A 21,408-nucleotide genomic window follows, 5' to 3' on the forward strand; every position below is an offset into this window, starting at 1 on the left:
AGAAGTCAGTGAGGGACTGTCAAGACCCCATCAGATCCAAATGTCCTCAATCTGGTTCATAAGATCTGCTCTATAGGATTTGTACAAGGATCCCTTATGGTCACAATGCAAAACTCAAACAGAAAGGAAACAAGCAAACAATTACATCCATCTCACATGAGATATGGAAATGAGTTGTAACAAAATAAACCACTGTTCAGCAGGAGGAATCAAAGAAATTATTAAAACCTGGCCACAAAGGCCTTGGGCAAGCATTGTGCACATAGCAAAACTTGTAAATAAAAAGCACATCTTTGTAGTTCTGAAGCCAGTTAGAAATCTAATGGCAGGCATGTTGGTGCCTTATTTATCCAGCAACATGTGTGGTCGTTGTTTTCCTTTTCTTGGTGGAAGATCAGTCAGACTCTGCCACATCCCCTTTTCCCTGTTCCAAGTAAATAATCACATCAAGTTCTCTAGAGCAGTAAATCAGGCTAAAGGGCCTACGGTCTCAGAAAATCTCTCTATATAGCAGAGGTGAATTACAAGCAGATATTTCTTTACAGATTTCTCCTCTCCTTTGTTTTCTGTAGTATAACTGCAGCCTCTCTGCCTATCCATTTTACCCTCACTCCTAGTTCCTCCAAAATCCCAGCAAGACTGGGATTCCCCATTTGAGGGAAACAACAGTAGAACTACTGGCTGAAGAAGCTCAACACTTGCCTGATTCCAGAGTCTCTTGAGTTTCTCCTCAACCCCAAACTATCTGCGCAACCAACCCCTAGACAAAAAAAAAAGATAAAACATGGTAAAGAATATGCATCTATCTGTGCAACAGTTCAGCTCACTTTTTTGGAGATGAGAGGGCCTGGGGCCAGTCAGTTCCACACACTTATGAGGGTCAGCTGTTGTTTACTGAAAGAAGTATTAGAAGAGATTGCAAAAGAGAAACGGGCTCCTACCACAGGCCCTGAAGCAGGGTACTCTGAGAGGCACCCATAATAAACAGTAGAGTATCATTTGGGTACAGCCCTAATTTTCATGAGTCAGAAAAGTTCCCTTTGAAAGAGATGTGATAGTGAGTGCTCCTGGCACTGGATAAATAGGTTGCTCCAAATGAAGGAGGGACTGCTCTTCATTCAGTGAATGGCATAAATACATACAAGGTCCCAGCTGAAAGGAAAGGGCTTCATCTTGAGCCTGACCACTTTTCCAAGATACACTGTGCCAACCCAGTCAATGTTTCTACCTGTTCTTGTCCTCATTTCTAAACAACCTTTGTGTTGTTAATTTCTGCAAACTTGTAAGGTGGCAGACTTGAACCTTTTTTCTTCCATGTTTTGTACATTTATTTTTTTTACACAGATGACCTGTATGGTCTCCACTGTCTAGTTATCTTACTCCTCTGAAATACATCATGGGGCAATTTGGGCATCCTCAGCTCCTCTTTGCCCCAAAGTCCACTGATATGTGAAGAGTCATAAGAAAGGAGAAAGATGCTGGTGTATCTCTGTAAGAAACAAAGACAGAGTGCTCCAAACTGGTCACTAGCTCTTATCATACACTTTCATAATCCTCCAAAAGGTCAGAGAACAGTGTCAGTATGTTCAAATATTTCTGATGACTCCTTGGTACTCTTTGCATGTGGTGGGGAAGGCAGGAACAATGATGGAATTTTCTCATAACACTTTTTAAATCCAAGGAAGGATGTAGCCTTTTCCTGTTGGGAGTATTTCCAAGAGCAGGAGTCAAAATCTCATTTCTTGTGTTTCTAATCTCTTGAGTCAGTAATATCTTACCTAAGCAGACAGAAAATTGGCTTTGTTTTTCTTTTCTAGCTTCATTTAGGCTCTCCAGTTTCTCTTTGGTAGCATATTCAGTGGGCATCTCCAACAGCTCCTAGGCATTTTAAGGGAGGTCAATCCGCTTTGGGAGTGACCTAAAAACAATGCCTAAGCAGTCATTTGAGTCTCTCTTAATGGTCTAACTTAGTCTGTTGTAAATCAGATTACTCATTATGCACAAACACTTAGGTTGAGTTTGTGAATTAAGCATAGCTGCTCTTTTAATGCACCATGATTTTGCTAGAATTGTATAGATATTAGATTGTAGGCACCACAAATGGGAAACTCTGGGGAATGGCATATTGCAGAAGCAAAATGAAGTTGCATAAAATCACACCCTCTCAATTCTTCCCACCAGAAATGGAGAATTAGTCCCAGCATGTCAAACAAGAAAGGTGGTGGCCTGCAGGACTCAGCAAATCAGCAAAATTCAGCTCTAAGATTAATTTGGCTTTAGTATTGTAATAAAAAAATAATCCTCTTCTTATGTGACAATTTGGGGTTGGGTATCTAAGAAAAGTAAAGCACTAGCTCTCATCTCCTCAGGTGCTATAATTGCAGAGCTGAGCTAATTCATAGCCACTGAGATCTTTTCCAACCTCCTATTTCAGGTCAAAGAGGCACAACAGATTGAATATAGCTACAAATACCTATAGGCTTTGTCCTGTTTTCATGCATTTATGATTTCATCTTAAAGTCAGTGCTGTTCTAGCATTGTTTGCTGAACATTTAATTTGCTGAGCACACAGAATTCCAGCTGAAGCAAATGTGAATTGCAGGTGCTCAAAGTGCTGAAAAAATAAACTGTCTCTTTTGTATTTAAAGGTATGTTAATAGTGATCCATCAGGTTGTTGTGCTTCCACAATGATTAGAACATCAAAGAAGTCAATAAAGATATACATAAATAAATAATAATTTGGGGAAAAAAGAACATTAAATTGTACTTCCTCTCCTTCATCCCAGCTCTTCCCAAAGGGCTCAATCAAAATTTCCTGACGTCAGTTAAAATCTTTCTTTTGCATTTAGCAGACTTCAAACCTGGCTTTAAAAGCCTGAGAAGATGATACTTGAGCCTATGTGAACAGAATGCATGCTGGTCTGGGCCACCATGCCCCAATGCAGAGACACTAGGGAGGAGGAATTTGGAACCCTGTGTGTGACTTTCCAGCCCAGTGTCAGAGCAACAAGTCCAGAGACTCCCAACATGTAGCAAAGGGTTTGGTGCACAGCAAACCAAGTCAGGGCTGCAAAACATGTTTGTAGGCAGGAGCTTGTTCACTCTGCCAGCTCTGCAAGGCAGAGCTCATAGGCTAAGCATGAGGCCATGTTAACAGGATGTCAGAGGAGATTATGTATAATTTCTGCCATTCATTTCCTTTCCTGGACTTCAGCCTAACTCTTCAGTTCTTTTCAGGACATTTCAGAAAGCGTTACATAAAATGAAAACCGCAGGCTTGCATCTAAACTCCAAAATTAGGCTGTTATTCATATCCCCTGGTCACCTTGAGAGTCAGATAAAGAACAAATGATACCACTGGCCAGTACTCCTGTCAACTTTTTGGGGGGTCATCTGGCCTTTGTTATGTGACTGAGAAGCTGATCAGCTAGTAGGACCACAAGCAAGGGAGGACAGAGAAAGGAAAAAAAAAGCTCCTGTACCTATCACTGTTCAGTGCAGCAATTTTCTCCAGTTACTATACAGTAAATTTGTTAATTTACACAGTAACTTTACTTTCACAGGCTTGTCTGTGGCAATGCAACCTTCAGCCATCCCCTTTACCTTCCTCCTCATAACACACATCATGGAGCAAGCTACAAGACATTGAGGTAAGGAGGTGGTTTCTTTGGGGCATAGGTTGGTTTTTTTTAAGATTTTTGTTGTGAAAATAGGATCAGGTATTGAACTTTAACATTTTTTAAAAGCAGTTATTTCTGCATCTGTGAAAGAAGCAGAATATTAATGTAAATTGTGGTCATTCTTGCAAACTTCCAACATGTTCATTTCTTGGAATCTCCTAGAATGAAAAACCCAGATTGTGTGTTGTGTGCATCCTAGGACGAAGTGTTTACCATGCCTCTGTACTGATTCAAAACTGCAGACTTCTGAGAGGAAATTTTATTTATTGTAGAGACAAGAATGTATTGTGAGTCACCGTGTTTTTCTGCTGTCTGCATTAAACGAGAGTGAAATTGAAATCATACCTCAGCCTCAATTTAAATGCCTTTTCTTGGCAGGAAGAATGAAAGTTTGGCCTTCAAACTCTGATTGGCAGCATGCTGCTTGGTTGGTAGCTCTCAATGTTATTGGGTCCTCCCTGTTGTCAACAGGACGGATCTTGTCCAACAAAAGCAACATCCTGTGAGCTACTCCTTCTTCCAGGAACCTGCCTTTTCCTCCCCCGCAACTGCTCTCTTTCTCCAGGTTCAGACAAGAAAACAGTGATGCATGAAAGGGATAGAGCTACAGAAGGAATAGCCATCAGACCTTAAGTTCATGTTTCCTATGGGCCTTATAATATTCTTCTTCATTTATAAGGTCATTAAAAGTGAACAAAACACAGCCTCTTACTTTAGCTAGTAAGGAGCATTAGATAAAGGGGAGCATGTGAGGAAGTCATAAGGAAAGAACGGGATTTTTTTTAGGCCTCTTCAAATATCTTGGGAATTTGATTTTGGGGTGCTGCTACAGTAATCCCAGCAAAGAGAACAGAGTTTATCTGGGGCACAGAAGGCAACCAGCCAGGTACTACGAAAACAATACTTGGCTTCTTCCCAGTATCCTGCCACTGAGATAACAAAAGCCCACACTTTAAGGCTCTTCTTTAGAGCATATGATAATTTATTTCCAGATGTTAAAAAATATATGTGGAGCATGCTGGGAAGAATGAGAAAAGGAAGAGTCAGAGAGAGAAAACAGAGAGACCCAACCCATTGAAAAGGAGGGGGAAACAGAGCCATGCATTGGGATGCAACTAGCAGAACAATTCAAAAGGCTTCCATAATCCCAAGGGAGACTCAGGACCTCAGACTGCAAGACAGTGGGAGAAGATCAGATGTTGCCAGCCAAGGAACATGGGTATCTCTCTTCATAAAGGAAACGTATGTAAAAGAGATTGCTTTCTTTCACAAAGGGAAAGGAAAAGGCTGAAATGCTGACCTAGAAACAGGGGATAACACACACAATGGGGAACATACAAGAGAACTGATGACAGCCTTAGGCATGACTTCAGTATAGCCTAATAATTTACAGGAATGGTTTAGCTGAGAACATACCATAGAGAGTGCACAGTATTTTCAATTAATGCTTAGGTATATACCATGATTATAAAATACCTTAGGGCTATCCATTTTTCAATGACATGTCTATATTAATCCTGTACTTCTTTTCACTAAGTGATGGCTGCTACTGACTGCTAAGAATGTTCTGCTTCAGTAAACTTTGATTTCACTTGCAGTTGTGCATTTATTAGGCAAGATAATCATCATCCAAGTTTCCAGGGTTGGGAATTCGTTTGAAAAATATGGTCTATTTGCATTTAATTATCACATATTTACTGAGGAAATATATAAACATGCCTGTTTTAGGCAAGGAATGGAGCCAGTAATGTACTGCAGGCTTGGGATTGTGCTTTTTAATATAATCAAGCTACTGTTATAAATAATTCACAGTTTCCGCTGTGGAAAAAAACAATATGCTTTTTCTGATAGGTTGGGCTTTTTAAAAAAATTTTAAAAGTAAGTACATTTTACAAAATACTAATATTACTGAGATAAATTTCTTGTATCACATGAGTTATTATTAAAATTCACCTTGAAAGAGGATGTAGAGGGGGAAAAATCTCCTCTATGAGAAGTAGCTACTGGTTCCAACTACTAGAAGAAGAAAAAGAAGAAATATATTCTTACAAGACACCACAGCTAAAGAACAAAATAACAAGATGAGGAAATGTCAAGTTAACTTGTGAAAAACAAATCCTCTGTTCAAAGTTCACATAGTTCCAGTCACTGCACAGACCTCTTACAGTGTCCCCGATATCATTGACTTGCGAAATAGAGATGAAAATTTCCGACTTTACATCACAAAGGCAAAAATTTTAAACTGATATTAGACAAAAGAAACAAATCTCATGTCATTTCGAAATTCCTGAGTGATAAGCGATTTTCTCGTCCATCTGCTGGGGTATCCTCTGTATGGATTTTGGTGGGCTGAAACAGAAAGAACACTCAACTTCTTTTCAACAAAGGACTTTCACCCTTCCACAATCAGCTGGAGAGACTGTCATTGGCAGTTATCAAGCTATAAGTTAACATCTAGCCAAAAAATCCACTCTCTCTATATAATATGCTGCACTTAGATGGTACTAGGCTTGAAAAAAATACATCCTATAGGGCACTGCTGTGCTGATGGGTGGGTGCTGGCTGCTGAGCCAAGTAGCAAGTAGCCTGGAGGCAAGTGTGTAGAACCAAAATAAGGGTTTATATGCTGGTGAGAAGTGAAGTTGAAGACGTCCATAGGGTTTTTGAGGCACTTCATGGGGTCATATGGAGGTGTCTAGAAAGAGGTGAGCAGCTCCTTGAACTCCCCTGGTAGCCTAGACACCTAGCTCACATGTAAACACCTACACTGACAGAGACCTAAGTAAGTGTCTTCTGACGTTTGAAATGCACAAGACGCGTTAGTGTGCCAGACATAGCGCAGACTTTATAGAAGACCTGCATTTTCTCAGCCAGCTAAAGGTTAGGCAGACTAAAGTGCCAGATACCTGAACCCCGTCTTGGTTGAAGAACATAAGTGTTCCTCAATGACTGCAGAAAAGATCCTGTAACCAAGAGGCATTCACATTACTGAGGAGAAGGAAACATGTCATATCCAACAAGATGGGGAAGCATCCTGTGTAATGACAGCTATAGAAGAGGCAGATGATCCTTCATGACACTAAATGTCAGTATGTAAGACTTCCTCAGCTACCAGTAATTTCACACTGATAATTTCCCTTTTGTGGTGTTATTTCATCACAAAAATAAGTAATTCTTGCCTAAAAGTTGGACTTTAAGCAGTTTCAAAGTGAGTTTACCCCTTTTTAGTTTGATTTTATTTTGGGGCTTCAGGCATGTTTGTTTGAAAAGTATTGCAAATATATTTTTTACTATTGGTTTCAGTTATTATTAAACATGTGAATACTAATGTCCCTCCCTGTTACTGCAAGAAGCATAATATTCCCTTTCATTATATTTTTCTGTAATTGTTGGTTTACTTTTCAGCTTCCTTCCTCTTCTCTAGATGGTTTGAACATTGTCAGTCTCATTATATCTGTCTTCTACAGTTTTGGGGTTTGGTGTATCAAGTGAGATAATTTCTCTGCACTGGTGTGTTCTGCTGAGGAAATCAATGCTTAACACAGATCCAGTTTTATATTTTTATGAAACATTTCAAGACCCTCTATCTTTGCCCTAACTACAGCATTCCTTACTTTTGAAATTACTTGCTAGCAGTTTTTTACTCCTAAGTTTGGTTTCTTCTCTCTGTCTTTTAAAAAAGTAAAAACTTTGTAGGGGTGTGTGTGTATTGCCAGAAACAAGTGAATTTATACCATCAAGTAAAGATTTGTGACAAACAGAACTTCATTCCTAGGTTTAAAATATATTGTTACACAACTCTTTTTTTTAAGAAAATTCAATTCACTGTCAATAGGTCTGCTTAGGTGTGTAAGACTCATTCATATGAAAAAGTCCTTGCAGTTTATGTCCCATGACGAAAACAAAAAAAAAGGCTTCAGGAAATTGGCCAGCTGATTGTTGGTAACTTGACATTTATGCAACTCGTTCTCGCCATGAACAATAACATTTATTGTGCTGCGAGTTCAGGAATGAAGTATAACAGGAACCAGTAAAAGATGGCTAAAATTAAAGTAAGGCTGAAAGGAAGGGCACAATGTAGAGCCATGGTTGTTATTTAATTTCCCTTCAGAAATGAGAGGGAAAACCAGGACCATTTTTCTTTTCTATAAAAACCCCACAAAACCTACACAGATACTGACCACAGAAACTCCAGGCCTGAGGTCCTGGTTTGCAGATATTCATCTTCTGCCAGATGGGTCTAATTAAGAGCACGGGATGACTCCAAATGAAAGCAAGTCTTAAGCTGAGTATGAAGTATCTCATCCATGCACTGGTACTAAAAAGAATGGCATAGCCATCTCTATGCATCCCACAGTATTCAAAGGGAATGAGATATGGCAGCCAAACAGAGAGACAACAAGGAAAACCAGATTGTCACCGTCCTCTTTTTTTTACCACTTTTCTTGGAAAAAAACATCTAGAAGATTCATTCCAATAATTTTGCTCAATAAAGAACCAAATTCTGAGGCAGCAGATGGTCATCACATGATCAGCAATAAATAGTTTTAAAGTTTTTGAAAATCTTTGGCTTTTCATTTAGGAATTGGAAATAAAAGTCAATCAGTTGACCTATGGAACATCTGAAATGAAATTCTGATTCCAGTGAGGTCCCTGACTGGGATTTTATTCTTTTCAACAGATCCAAGATTTCCACACCAGAACAATTCAAAAATCCATGTAGAACCTAGATGGCAGATTCTGTCTTAGTTTTTCTAAATATTGATGAAGATTTGGATAATTCATTTAAGGTATAAAATCAGAAGAATCATTGGTTCTCAGAAAATATGTAACTGGTTAGGATTAACTAAGAATGAGAAGCAGAATATATGCTTATCATTTATGTTAGTAAGTTGATTTTTGCAATTGTCTTAATACTGTGTGTAAAATATAAAACTGTAAGTGACAGAGAATACTCCTAAAAATAGAGAAATCATCATTATTTTAATCTGGAATAGCTGGGATATCCTGACTCTGGTTTAAGAAGGAGCTTTGTGTCAAAAAGAGTTTCTCCTCTAAAGTATATGTTTTCTTACACCATCTGGTCTGCAGTATCTTAAAGAGAAACAAGACAGAAAATCAAGATACAAAAGTTCAATATCAGTAAATGCATCCCTCCACCTGCAAAGTATGGCTTCGTATTTAATCCCTTTTCTGATGGTGATTAGTAATTAACAACATCCTATTCAGATAACCACATCAATTCAGTAAATAAATATATTGACCAGGAAAGAAGAAAACAGCTTTCCTTGTGAGCTTTCTGGCTCACGCTCAGGTAGAAAAATATCATAAAAATATACTGTCATACAGTATTTCACAGTCCTGTTTCCAGATGTTATTTGAAACAAAAACTAAACAGCTGTGAAACAATAAGCAACAGCAACAACAAAAACAAAAAATAAATAAAAATTCCCTGTTAAGTTTTTATTTTATTTGAATGAGGTTGAACAGTTTGGGTCAATTCTTCTTTTATCAATGTTGTTCACATGCGGCTACCAAACATGCTCTAATACAGTGTATTTACAAATTATCAGTATATGGAACAAGAAGGCAAAGCAAATGTGTCAGAAATGAGCTTATTCTTACTGCATGTACACCAGTCTTACTTCAGCAAAGAAAAGACTTATTGTTTAACAGATTGAGACACACCGAAGAAAAATCAAATGACTTGCTCTCTGCTAGACAAACTATTGACTGGCACATTATAATTTCTGCTGGTTTCAAAAGGCCAAATCTTACAAAATCTAAATTAAATCCTGCTACAGTGTATTCAAGTTTGATTGAATGAAAGAAGAGTTGGGGATACTGGTCATGCTATAGAATAAAGCTTCAGGCAATAATGAAAATTAAAAGTTACCCTCTGTTTTCTGTTTCTGTGTGACTCTGCATACCTGTGGGTAATGGGGGTGGGATGGGGATGTATATCCTTTTCAGATCTTGAGTTTTGAAGGGGAGAAACTGTGCAATAGTGACTTTTCTATACCAATAATTTGCTTCCATAGATCACTGCACTCTTCAGTTCATGAGTCAAGAGCCACAGCATCATTCAGCAAGAAGCACAAAGGGAGCAAAAGTGAGATGGAAATACTAAGGGAAGGGCGAAATTAGTAGATTCAGATCAGGGAGATGACTATGGAGACTGAAATTCTATCAGTTTGCTGCATTTCTTCCATCCAAATTTTTATCTTTTTTCCTGTTAGCATTAATACCATCAGTCACCTGAGTCATTCTGCCCTGGAAGCTTCTCAGTGTGAAAGGAAAATCTGTGTGATAAGGAATTAGCAACTTGCTCCTTTCTCGCTAGAGACTCTGCTGTGCCCTGTTTACATGAAAGGAATTGCACGGAGCAGGCTTACGAAATATCCCTATGTCATGCAGCATGAGAACAACGTGTTCCTCATCTCGCTGAGCAGAGGAGACCACAAAATGGTGTCTGATTTTGTCTCTATATAAATACATTTCTATAAATACATAAGTAATTTCAAATTACACTCATATACATATATACATTTTATATATAGTATATAATATATAATATTAATTATATGCAATATTTCCATAGATTTAATATATTTTAATAATATGTTTTTATAAATGTAAATAATAATACAAAATACTTCCATGTGAAATTAAATATTAAATAATGATGTGGTTAATTGTTCAATACCATGGCCCAAATGACAGCAAAACAATAACGTATATTATTAAAACCACTAAACCACAAAACTTTTAAAAAACACTGGTTTTAAAGGATATAATTTCTCAGAGTCTAGAAATCACAAGGAAATTTACTCCAGTGTTCTATCATTCTCTGTCTCACCTGGAGTGACCAGCAAAAGTTGGCCTTGGACATATATACCCCCCCAAAATGGTGATGGCATGGAACAAATAAACATTTTTTCACAGGAAAAGTACCCAGCCAGGGCTACATTCCTTCTGCGGTCATATAAGCCTTCAGCAGCTGAATGAAATAAGATTAAAACACGGTAGCTAGAGAGTTGTGCTTACAACATTTTTTGGCTTTTGGCTTTTGCAGTTCAGTTCAGCCTCAGCACTAAAAATAACAAACAAGTCAGGCCTCCAAAACACATACAGGTTGTTTAAAGCTTATAAACTTTTTTTTAAAAAAAAATATGAATATACCTCATGCATTTCTGTCATTTTAGCTTAACCATAAAAGACAAAAATACAAGATTTAAACCAGGGACAGAAGAATAAAACTCCAAAAGGTGAGATCTTAAGAAAAATACTAAAACTACAAAACTTTTGTAAAAAGGACACAGCAGTATAATTCAAGCTGGAAAAATGTCATGCATGAATATATGAAACTCTTGTTAAATGCTGATGACTGCCTGGGAATTATGCATTGCTATGGAAAAGTGATACAGTAGGAAAAAAATAATAGGAATTACAGAACATATCCGATTGTGAAAGTAGAGGAGAGTGTATGTTGCATTCCTCTTTATCTAATTTCACATTTTAATTTAAAATAAAAATTAAATTACTTTAAAAATGTAAATTAACCTCTACTCTTCCCATCGTAATTGGCAACCTCGCACTCATGCAAACTGTTCTTTTTGAGTAAATATATGAAGTAAAAGAAACTCCAGAAGGCAGGGGGTTTTGTTACATTTAACCCACCATAATTAATAAATCAGTAAATATGTATTGCACTACTCTCCAGCAAGTGCTAAGTGCAGGCAATTTGCAACAATATCCCTTTACAATAGTATTTCCTATTGCAAGAAACACCATAGTGGTTCGTAAACAAGAGGACCGCTTACCTTCAACTTATGAAAGTACTGAGTTTACCCTTGTAACACTTTTTTTTTGCATGTAACTACCTAAAGGTTGAGTGGAGTGTGTATAGCAACACTGAGCTGTGCCACAGCACTGCCTCTCAGGGCTCTCCTAAACCTCACAGTCCTGCACACCCTCACTGCTTTTGCAGCCCTGGTGTAGCTGTGGAGACCTGAGTGACAGCCCCATCCTGATGCCCACCTGGGTGTTCCAGTGCTGGCTTCAGGTGAGAAGATGCTTTGAGAACTCAAGCAGGGACTCTGCAGACTATCTACAGGCCTCAGGACACCCTTGGAGAACTATTGCTCTGGAGAATTTGAAACTGGGTCCAAATGCCAGAAATGAATCGATGTGGACAGCTCATTCAGGCACCACAGGCACCTCACAGCCAGAGTTTCATGACCATGACTATCATGACAAAAACCTTGTTCCTGGCAGTATCTCCACTGCTAGTCAGGACTGAGCATAAATAAATATAATCAGAAAACGAACAACAGCAATAAGCCCAACAGAACTCCACAAAACATAGGTGAGGATCAGGAAGGTTCTCTGTTCACACTGTCACTCCTTGTTTGGCTTTATAAACCAGTAAGCCATGCTTATCAAACCAGTAAATTTAAAATTTTGAAAAACCTTCTGATGTTTCTTTTTTCTCATGAATCTGAAGAAGGGAATTGTTTGCTCTTCGGTATAGTAATATAATATGTAATGTAATATAGTTCTTAATAGAACTGAAAATACTATTGCTTTAAAAAAAGGCTGCAGAAAATATACAGGATGGTTTCTCGTGCACTGATATTCCAAGACATACTGGGAGAATCTAAAATGACAAACAATACCTTAGTTTATGAGATTTTTATGTGACATTTATTCAGAGCAAGACCACAAAAAGAAAATTATTCCATTGTTTTCATTTACCCTTAATGGATTATCTTCTGAGTACAGTTGCTGAAGTAGATTACTATATTTGCTTTCCTTTCAAAAGCTGGGTTAAAACCTGCTTAGGTTCTGTGAGAAATGGGTTTTGCAATATTAGGTCAGTTGCAGCTAAAGTTCAAACATAAAATTTGTTCCCATCGTACAAAAAAAAAAAAAACCAAAGAATTCAATTAGAACAGAGCAGATGCCTTGTCTGAAGAATAGCAGGCTGTTGATCTCATAAGATAGGACATGTTGTACTTGATCCTACAGCTATTCAGCCATTCTAATATGTTACTTTTACTTCCATAGTCAGAAGGAACCTCAAGCCGAGGCATAACCAGACTTTATTATTCTGCTGTACACAAACACAGAGCAAAAAAACCCTGTCCTTTTTCCAAAGAACTTGTGATCCAAATAGATTTTAATAGGATTGCAATGTGAATGGTTATATTCTAGTTTACTATCTATAAATGTATAATTGTATGTACAGAAATACTTGTTTGTACACATACTTCCATTTTTTTATGCTTAATGTTCTTGTTCAAGGCCCATGGAAACCAATGGGAATGTAAATTATTACACTGATTTTCTTAGACTTTCTGTCAGACTAGTAGTAGTATACAGCTCTCCTGATTGTTGGTGACTACAAGGCTGCCATCTATATTTGAGCTAGACGTTTTGTCTCCTGTTTTAAAAAACAAAAGAGTTCCCAGACAGTGGATGTAGGGTGCCACTCATTTGATCAAATAACAGTGCCGACTTTGGGATGAGATTAATTGCTCTCTAGACTCCACAGGCTGTGCTGATCTGTTCTCCATGAACTGTGCAGGAACTAAGACATCCTTCCAGCAGAAACCTGAATCTCAGGGGCTGAAACCCACCCCAAGGTATTTAAGGAATCCAAGGATTGAACTGGTTGGTTCCACAAGATTTTTTATGTATGTATGCAGAAGGTAACAGAAAGTTTCAACATTTGTATATTTGCATGGGCAAGGATTTCCTGAAAAGGTGAAAGAAAGGGTCCTGTCACCTCACATCAGCCTCCCCCTCAAACAGCAGCCACAGTAACTTGCAAAGCTCCAGCCTTCAGAAGTGCCAAACCTTTCCTCAGTTCTCCTCACTGAAGAAATAAGCTGTGATGCTCTGAAGCAACTGGGGAATGCGTCACTATTTCCTACTTCAGCTTCTTATCCAGCTTGGTGCAGAGATATGTGAAAAGCAGGATGGTAATGTTCCCACCCACTCTTTCATTCAGGAATGTTCACTTATGTGTGAGCATGTACACCCTTATGCACACATGCACGTAAACTAATCCATCTCCACTTTTACATAAGATCCTGTTTGCTGAAGAAAGAGAAAAAAATTCCAAGTCTTTGTTCATTTAGAATACAATTTTGCAACGGTTACATGTGCAATTCGTCATGGGTGACAGAGTTGCAACATCAGGCATGAACCAGCCAATCCATTGAGAGTTGTCTTGAGGCAATTCATGTACTGCAGTACTGTTGGCTAAAAAAGAACAGGCTGCCAGGAGTTTATTGCTATTGTAGAGGGAGGTGAGAGTGAAATATATCATTGCACGGACATTGCATCTGTACTAAGGCTGAATCTTAGAGATGTAGTCTTTGCCACTCTGATAATAACTGTGAGCTATGCCAGGGTAATACAGAGATGGGCATACACAAAATGCCTGAGCTGCACTGCTACTAAATGGATTTTTTAATGTGCCATTTTAAATCTACCATTAATTTTGTTGTTGTTGTTGTTGTTGATCAACGTGCGTTTCCCCAAAAACACTGAAAGAAAACAAGGAAAAAAATACCTGTCCCAAACCCCACAGTCTTGCAATAAATACAGAAGGGCTCAAGCTGCAAACCCAGCTCTGGACATCAACTGGGAGCCACACTTATCAATTGTTTTGTCTGGATGCTTAAATCCCAGGAAGCATTTCAAGCTACTGTCATGACACTATTTTGATCTTTGCATTACAGACTAAAAAAATACTGTTAGATCCTCAGCAAAACTATAACACCAAATAAATATTATGTAAGGGCAGTAAATAAATAGGTCATAGGAGGGCAAAATAACATAGTAAAGGGAAAGCATTTGTGACTCATTTGTAAGTGAGTTTTTCTAATATGCAGTGAATAATTTAAATAAATGGAAACTTCAAGAAATATTCTACGTAAGACAGAGTCCAAAAATGCAGAAGGTTATGCAAGGCTAACTGTAAAAATAAGCAGATGAGTCCTCTAAAATAATATTGCAACATTTTTTGGCTTCCATTTATTGGTTGCCATAGGATTTTTACTCAGTGAGCAACTGCTAAACACAAGGCTGTCTCATACCATAGCTTGGCTTTTAAGAGAAGAAAAACATTACAATTGTTTAATGAATACACTTGCCTGGAGAAGTATTAGCAAATGCTAAGAACTCATTCTCCTACTGCCTAAAACCAGAGAGATTTACAAGTATTGTGTTTATCGCGCTGTACCTGATTTGAATCTTCCTCTCTGACAACACACAGATCTCTCTCCCAAATAAAAAATTACTTGTTTTTGTGGGAAGTTGTGGGGGGAGAAAGTCTAAGAGCAAACAGGTTAAAATGCCACGTACATAACAGAAAGACCACAAGGCACCTTTAATGAGCTATTTGAGTTACACCACCTGCTTCTGGAGCCAGAGAGCACTTCCTCTGGTGGACACTGAAAGAAAGAAATGCAAAATGCTTTTCTAAAGCATCTAATTTCTCCACTTAGCAGGTGGTAGGTTTTGATTTCACTAGCTGCACATCCTATGTGGAAGTGTAATGAGAGGAAAATAAAATAGCAACTTGCTATAAAAAGTAAATAAATGCATTTCTGCATTTACTCTTCAGCTTTTACTCAGTCTCCAGATATATAGATATAGCAACATTCACCATTACTATTTTTTATTATGATGATTTATGCTGTCTTTTCAGTTGGATTTATTTCTGGGTTTTGTCCAGTGACTGCTTGATGTGAAAAACCTAATGCAGCCCATGTGTGCCCATGGCTGAGCGCTTACTCACGTATTACATAAGGGTCAGTCCTCCTTTGGCCTGAAACCCTCCTGGGCCAACAGTTGCAAGCTTGTTTCACAAGTGTCCATTTCTGAAGAGAGGAGAATATTTTCCTCCATAAAATACACTTGAATTTACATTTTTAAAGGTAACCAGCTGTTGATATCTAGGAAACTCTCAAGCTAGTGAGAAAATAGTGTTCTGAACTTCAGGTTTCCAGAAGTACAGGTCTTCTGGATCAACCTGCATGGATCCCTATATAGACATATACAACTCTACAGCTCTACAACTACCTACTCTACTCTCTACAGCTACCTGAATGAAGGTTGTAGCAAGCTGGGTAGTGGCCTTTTCTCCCAATTAATAAGAGATAGGATGAGAGAAAATGAACTTAAGTTGCACAAGGAAAGGTTTAGATTGGATATTAGGAAAAATATTACTGAAAGAGCAGTGAAACATTGCAACAGGCTGCTCAGGGAAGGAGACACGGTACTGTTCAAAAAACGTGTAGGTATGGTACTTCAGGACATGGTTTAGTAGCATGCTGGTGTTGTGTTGAGGGTTAGACTTGATGATCTTAGAGGTCTTTTCCAATCTTAACAATTTTTTTGATTCTATGACATGCCCAGCCATTGCCACCGGAGATGCTCAAGGACACCTCACCACATCTCCAAATGTTTCTTCACAAGAGGTCCTTCTTTCATGGCTCTTGTGTCCCATCTTCAAGCCTTGTGTAGATGTCTTGATTACCTGGTGAATCTAAAAAGGAATGAACCATTTCTCTGTACAATAATTAACTGGGGCTCTGGCAAACAGAGAGGATTAATCCTATCTAACTTTAGACATCTATGCTTAAGCCACACTGAGTTTCTTTTATAGTCAGCAGAGAGAAAGATAATTGTCAACATTTAGCTTGATAAATCCTGTGCCCATATTCCACTTGTGTAAGCCATAACTCTCTGCTTTAGATGATCTGAAACTTGTCCTTATCCTCCCTGTACATGTGAAGTTGGAAGTGGGTTTCTCTGCCCCTTTGGTTTAAGGGATGAGGGCAGAACAAAGCTTGGGCTTGTCTATACTGACTCCAGAACTGTGGTCAGCCTTCCCTGCTGTGCTCTGACAGTGTAACCTTTCATTGCGAAAACAATCTTAGAACAAGTTTTGAAATTGCCTAAATAACACAGTCTTTGGTCTAGTTCTGCAGTAAAAGTATGATGATTCTAGCCCAGATAATGAAGCCTACAGCCTATCTAACCTCCTGAAAGAAGGTCATTCCTAGGTCTCTAGAGGTTACATCTGTTACTTCTTCAGCTGACTGGAACTCACAGTAAATTGATGGTGTCGAGAAGCTGTGAAGCAATATTGAAAAATGTGTTTGAGGCACTTTTTTCCACTTGATATCCAATAGCTGCAATGTTAGAAATGTTACTTATGGATGTGAGCAGCAATATTCAGTTTCTTAATCCCACCTACCCTTAAAAAGATGAGATGCCCTCTGCCCTTTAGAAAAGCCTCAGGCTTCGGAAGTAGATAGGCTTTGGATATAATACACACATTTCTCCCTTACTTTAACGGTGTGCTCACTGTGGTACCCTCCAAATGCACTCTGAGTGACCTAGCAGCACAAAACACAAGGTAGAATGTGTTACTTGGAATCATGGTTGTCCTAAATAAAAGCCAAGTGTATTAGCAGAATAGAAAAATGAAGAACATAAAACTGTTTTAACATGATGAGGGATTTTGGTCTTTGTTCTGCAGTTTAGGAAAACAGATTATCAAAAGTCTGTGATTGTTTGCATAAAATACCCTGTGTCTACTAAGTATGTTATCTATGTGACTTATTTATAGGCAAGATGATCCAAAACTTTAAACTTGATTTTCATAAACATTATTAACTACAAAAAAATGTTAATGATGATGATGAAAAATTGAAGGGTCCTTGTTAAATCATGGAGGTTTGTTAACAATATATTTCAAGGTATTTTGCAAAATCGGTTGTACTAATCCCAGCTTACTTGATGAAAAAAAATAAGACACAGGCTTCTCCTTGCTCAATTAGCAAATAAGTAGGACTCAGAGTACTACTTTCCCCTTGACAAGTCAGCGTGCAGCTGTTCTGGAGCAGGTCAGCAATGGTTCTCCTGCACAAGGGCCAAAGGGCATCATCTTCCTTACCTTTACCTATGCAGACAGATACACTGAAAGGAAAAGAAAGAGGAAGGGAACAATCGCTCTGCATCTCTTGTGCTCTGAGGACATAAAACCAACCTTCACCTTGTCCTGGCTTCCTACACATAGTTAAATTTATCCTGGAAAAATTTCATCCTGCAGTAAATTGTGGGTTATTCTCATGGCCTGATCAGTCAGTAGGGATGAAATCAGATGATTTTGACTACTCTAGATTTATCAGCTGCAGTCAACAGTGAAATGTCAGTGGAATTCTCCAAATTAAGTATTTCATGCTGTGTGATGTTCCTTTTTTAAATTAAACACAGCACGTTGCTAACTTTCTGACAAATCTTGCTGCTGTCCTAAGGTTACATAAGATCACTAATTATTCACGTTAGCAGTTCCTTAAACAGAGCAAAGATTCAATATTGTACACCAAGAAAAGGGATTTGTCAACATTTCTCATCACATTGGGGAAAAAAAAAAAAAAAAAAGATGTTTTCTCTCTCTCTGCAATAAAGTCTCTGTAGTAACCATGACATTGCTCTTCCAAAATATGTTCCTTTGACTGAATTAGAGAGTTTGTAAAAAGTAACAACTGAGAAAATATGCATGTTCTTACTCATTTTGAGCACGTTGATTTGATTGGCCTTGATTTGAGCTACCAAGAAAAGTAGGCACGTTACATAATTTTTGAAGCTATGTTTATTCTAACAAGAGGTTTGTATGTTGTAAAAACTTTTTACCTTAATACAGCTGGAGTCCTGTCAGAAACTTGGTACCCAGAAGATCTGCAATTTTCACCCACAGATATTCTCCATCTTACAGCTGCTCTAAAGGCTCTTCACATGGATCAGGAACATTTCTTGCTAATGTGAAAACTAAATTGCTTAATTAGCAATTACAAACACATTGAAATTACAAATGATCTGCAGTTATGATGAATACACATAGGAGGGAGTAGAACGTTACAAAATACGAACTAATAAAATGCTCATTGGTGACAAGTAAGCATGAACTCTGCTCTTCTAACAGGCTGATATTGAGCTTTTAAAATTAAAATATTACTGCATGAAATTTAACTTTTTTTTTTCAACCCATGATATTCTAACACTGACTATAATGCATACCTAAATTCTTTCTTTGTTTGCAGTGACTGAATTAGATCAAATGTTAGCCATAAACTGTTATGAGAGACACAATGAACTAACTAACTTAAGGATCACACAAGTAGTCACTAGTTGGGACCAGTGGTCCTTATGGAGCAATAGGACTTCTCTTGTGGAACCACGCACAAATATTCCAGTCAGGTACTCAATGCAAACACTGAAATTGTCCTTTTAAGGATTAGCACAGAACATAAGTGTGCACTCTGTATAGCACAACATGCAGGGGCTGTCAAGCCAGGTCTCATAATGAGAAGAAGACACTTATCCACCTCTGCCCCATACCCTGAAGAACTTGGGTGCACCCATAGAGCACACTGTTCCTATGTGCCCCTTAGTGAGTGAATTTACAGTTACAGCTGGAAGTGCCTAGTTTTAAGGGTCCATTCAGTCACAACTAAAGGGAGGAAGGTATCTGTTTCCTATAGCTGCCCTCCACATAGGCACATTGCTGCAGATGAGGGAAGCAGAGATAGCATAATTTGGACTCCTATGGCAGGAATCAGTGCTGCCTGAAAGCTCCAGGCAGCAGGCATGGGCAGCAGCCTCCTGTCCTGCTACCATCCAGCCAGTGGCAGCTCTCCAGTCTTCCTTGCTAACCAATTACACACAATTAGATGAGCCTGCAGAAGAGAACATCATTGTTTGCACTGCTGTGTCACAACACCCCTTTTCACTTTGTCACTTCGATTTGCTTTGTGGAGGCCAAAAGTTCAAATCTGGAATTCTCTGCAAGGAAGGGCTGCCCAACGCCCATCTCAAACAAGCTTTGTACTTAACACTGCTGTTTGGAGATTAACATGGGAAAAAGTCAAGCCCAATGATAGCTCCACAGATTTTTACAGCGGCCTTATCAAGCACAACGTATTTCAGTCTTTCCAGGACTGCCTCTCGTGTCAGAGGGTGAGTGGGAAGCATGGACAAACACACCGTTTCCTTCTCTGTGTGCTGCCTTTGCATTACGTGTTTTGCTAACCTAATCAGATGAAGATAAACACCTTGCAACACGCTGTATAACTGACGTCAGCTTTTTGTGTGCTTGGAATGATGTCAGCAACAGCTTTGCAACTATGCTTTAATCTCTTGAGCAGAAATAAACGCAGCAGCTAACCTATTACTTTCCACAAGCTGCCACATCAAGATTATTCTATTTTGCCCCTGCAGGCTATGGATGTTGTGCGAAGGAGGCAGAAGACCCAGAACAATATGACCCACTCCTGTAGCGAGCCACTTTTTGTGAGTAGTATAAATAAATTTAAATTGAACAGTAAATAGAATAAATGACACCTCAGCACACAAGTCAGGCTGATTTTGGCCCTTAGAGAACTGGATTCCACTTATTTATATCAGCACAAATAACATCCAATTACATTCTCAGGACCTGCATTACCATCACCATATATACATTTTTCGTCACATTTACATATACTCACCTGTATACTTAAAACTTTCCAAGCCCAGTATGGCCTAGAATTTCAAACTTTCTAGAAGCCTCTGCGGAGGCATCTCAGGAAGACCAAGATTTCAAGCAAATAGCCTAAATTGGCTTAATTCAGAAGTAAAAAACCAAAGGAGGCATAAAAATTGATACCTTGAAAATAACTGTCAAGGACATTAGGAAAAGCAAAAGTCAGTGCCTGAACATGTCTGATTTAAGGTGCTTTTTTATTTTTTTCTTGAAAGAAATTTTCTTCAGTTGTTTTTCATGTTCCAGTGGAATTACACCATATTATAGGTCATTTTTACCCTGGTTTACTTACACTTTGATTTCAATTTGTCTCATCATGTTATCAATTTTCAACATTTGCTTCTACTGAAAGAATAGGAAAGTTACAAGCTAGTTAAGTTGTTAGCTATACTGTCACTTATTAGATTAGCAAGTTTCACATAGAAACCTTACACAAAAATTTACGAATAAAGAACTGATTATTACTAATTCTTTTGGTATTCATTATGCTATTAGTCACAGAGCTCACTCATACATTTCCAAATTTCAACATAATCATTTCAGGATGAGGAGTATTATTTTTTCCTCTTCCCAATATTTTTTCCTTGGCATCGCATTTCATACCATTCTTCTCTGACTGGCAGGAAAGTGCGGTTTGGGGTTTTAGAGGCTTAGGTTGGGATTTTATTTTATTTTGTCTTTTAAGAAACATAGGTTTACCCAAGTTATTTCATCTCTAAGAGAACGCATTTTTAGTTGACTATTTTATCCCCATAACACTTACACACCTCAGTAATACTTGCACACCTCATAACACTTGCACACCCCATTAATGGCCTTAAGCTCCGCCAGGGGAGGTTCAGACTAGATATCAGAAAGAAATTTTTCACAGAAAGGGTCATCAGGCACTGGCACAAGCTGCCCAGGGAGGTGGTTGAGTCACTGTCCCTGTAGGTATTTAAAAGATGGGTAGGCGAGGTGCTCAGGGACATGGTTTAGTGGCAGATAGGAATGGTTGGACTTGAAGATCCAAGAGGTCTTTTCCACCCTTGTGATTCTATGAAAGCTAAAAGATCGTGTTATATGACATGGTGCCAAAGGAATAGTTGTCATTTGTTTGTGCAGACCCGAAGAAAAGCTTG

This window comes from Phaenicophaeus curvirostris, chromosome 2 (genome assembly GCF_032191515.1).
Source record: "Phaenicophaeus curvirostris isolate KB17595 chromosome 2, BPBGC_Pcur_1.0, whole genome shotgun sequence".
In the NCBI taxonomy this organism is placed as follows: Eukaryota; Metazoa; Chordata; class Aves; order Cuculiformes; family Cuculidae; genus Phaenicophaeus; species Phaenicophaeus curvirostris.